General features: G+C 36.9%; 1 non-coding gene across 1 annotated transcript; it reads left to right on the top strand.

The window, feature by feature from the left end:
- The first annotated feature begins 149 nt into the window (after positions 1–149).
- On the top strand, positions 150–231 carry Trnas-cga (transfer RNA serine (anticodon CGA)). The gene has a single exon. It is a non-coding gene; the product is annotated as a tRNA-Ser (tRNA).
- Positions 232–3,291: the final 3,060 nt, after the last annotated feature.

Below are 3,291 nucleotides of genomic sequence, written 5' to 3'. Positions count from 1 at the left end.
ACATATATATATATATATATATATATACATACATATATATATATGTATACGATGGGTTATACGTGAGTATCTGCAACACTTGCACGCTGATACTCGGACTCAAACATGCGTATAGCAATATTTATATACTCATTATACTCATATCATCCGCTGCGATGGTCGAGTGGTTAAGGCGTTGGACTCGAAATCCAATGGGGCAATCCCGCACAGGTTCGAATCCTGTTCGCAGCGCTACGAATTTGGTGGGGAATTGGGGAAAACCCATTTAAAGAAAAGGGTTGGAAACCACTGGTGTAGAATGTAGTGTATGAGAAAGCATTGCACTCGAATTTCAAGGATGTCGACTTCAAAATGTTAAAATAAGTCTCTATTTTACATTAGGCTTATTGTGAGCTGTACTGCCTCACGTGTTTTCTTCTTTAAGTGTCCGTCAACAACCTTCATTGATTTCGCTGTATTTGCTTTTGATTTATTTTGTTGCAGTTGCTTGGAGAGAGATGAGGATCAGCTTTAATTTCGTGTCTCTTTTTCACTAGCAATCCTTATGATTCTCTCATTCTTAACTCGCAACAAATAGTTGCCGAGTTAAATTCTCTGCTGTTGTTGTTGTGTCAGCGTTAACTCTTGTGAGGTTAATGCGGCTTTTAAGGCCACGGTCAGAGAGTAAGAAACATAGAATGTATGTAAGAACGAACGTATTTACGAATGAACGTATACGTGTTACTTAGTAATATGGATGTATGTAGGTAAGCATCATACATGGAAGTATGCACGTGTATATTTATGCATGTGTGGAGGCGCAATGGCCCAGTGGTTAGGGCAGCGGACTCACTCGCGGTTTCGATTCCCAGACCGGGCGTTGTGAGTGTTTATTGAGCGAAAACACCTAAAAGCTCCACAAGGCTCTGGCAGGGGATGGTGGCGAACCCTGCTGTACTCTTCCACCACAACTTTCTCTCACTCTTACTTCCTGTTTCTGTTGTGCCTGTAATTCAAAGGGTCAGCCTTGTCACAGTCTGTGTCACGCTGAATATCCCCCGAGAACTACGTTCAGGGTACACGTGTCTGTGGAGTGCTCAGCCACTTGCACGTTAATTTCCCGAGCAGGCTGTTCCGTTGATCTGATCAACTGGAACCCTTGTCATCGTAAGCGACGGAGTGCCAACAACAAATTTATGCTTGTATATGTTTGTATATATGTATGCGTGTACTCAAGCACCATTTTAAAAAATCATAGCTTTAGCAATTCTGTGAATATCTCGCATTTAATACTTCTTATATAATCCACCTGGTTTATGGTGCTGTGAAGTTCAGTTTCTCAAAATTGGTGAATGAACCTTTTGTTTCAATAACAAGTATAAAACTAAAGCTTATTGCTCGTGTGCAGTTTCTACATTTTTCTCATTAACTTATTTATATAACTGTTTGTTTTTTCATGTTTTAAATATTCTGTTCGTTGGAAAACCCCGCATAAACATACATATCTATGTACGTACGTATGTATATATCTACATACATACATATCTGCATACATACATACATACTTACACACACACATACATACATACATACACAAACATACATACACACACATGCATACACATAGACACACACATAAATACACGCACATACATATGCAGTTACACACATCAGCATATATACATACACACTTACACACATACATACGTACACAGATACACATACACATACATACACACATCCATACACACATACATACATACACACTTACACACATACATACATACACACTTACACACATACATACATACACACTTACACACAGATACATACACACGTATATACACACATACATACATACGCACACATACATACACACATTAATGTATATATATATATATATATAGCTACATACACACACACAAACAGATAGGCAGATGGGTAGATAGATAGATGGATAGATAGATAGATAGAGAGAGAGAGAGAGATAGCGAGAGAGATAGAGAAATAGACAGACAGAAAGATAGATAGATAGATTGATAGATAGACAGACAGACAGACAGACATACAGAGCCGTTAAATCAGCAGATTTGACGAACAAACAGAACGATAGTCGAACAGAAGGGGGATGCAAAGATTTCCAAAATACAACACCATTCATGCTCACCTAGAACAGAATATGGTAGCGATCGAAGTAGAGGCGGTGGTGGGTGATAGTAGTGGTGGTGGTTGTGGTAATGGTGGAGGTGATAGTGGAAATCTAGATGGTGGTAGTAGTGGCGTAGGTGGTGGTGATGATGGTGATGATATTGGTGGTGATCTTGGTGGTGTTGGTGGTAGTGGTGGTGGAGTTAGCGACGGTTTCAGTGGCTGTGGTGATGATAGCGGGTGTGTTGGTGATGGTGATAGTGGTTTCGGTGCTAGTGGTAGGGTGGGAGGCGGAGACGGCGGCGGTGGCGATGGTGGTGCTGGTGATGGTGGTGGGGATTAAAGTGTATAAATTTTACATCAGTACGTTTTTACTGCCTTTGATCTGCACGGAATAATCTGAGTCTATGGTTGCGATTGTGCTGACGGTAGGGGTAGGTGCCAGATCACGTGATTTTGGGATCACGGGATTGCGACCGTCTTTGGGTAGGATTGCTTATTCTAGCTCTTTAAATCACACAGCAGATATATGAGAACGCGTGATTATATATATACATACATTTGTATACATGCATGTATGTGTGTATGCATGTATCGATATGTATCTATTCATGTTTGTAATCGTGTGCTTGTGTGTATATATATATATATATATATATATATATATATATATATATATATATATATATATATATATATATATATATATATATATATATATATATACATGTGTACATATATACATATATATACATACATACATACACATACATATATATATATATGTATGTATGCATACATGTACATATGTAGATGTGGATGTATATGTGTATAAGCATGATGTAAATATAGTCCCTTCACATTCCCGACAAACGTATACAAAAATACATACATACCTATATGCATTGAGATGTTTTCGTGTATGTATATATATGCACACATACATCATATAAGCACATATACATCTATATACATATATGAGTATATATTTATATATAAGTGCGTGTTTGTACATACATATGCATATATATATGTATACATATATATACACATGAATATAGATATATTTGTATATGTATGCAAATATATATATGTATGTATGTATATACATACATACATACATATATATATATATATATATATATATATATATATATATATATA

The sequence above is a fragment of the Octopus bimaculoides genome, unplaced genomic scaffold, assembly GCF_001194135.2.
Source record: "Octopus bimaculoides isolate UCB-OBI-ISO-001 unplaced genomic scaffold, ASM119413v2 Scaffold_217185, whole genome shotgun sequence".
NCBI lineage: Eukaryota > Metazoa > Mollusca > Cephalopoda > Octopoda > Octopodidae > Octopus > Octopus bimaculoides.
Note: the sequence above shows the minus strand (reverse complement) of the source record. Positions and strands in the feature narration are given on the sequence as shown.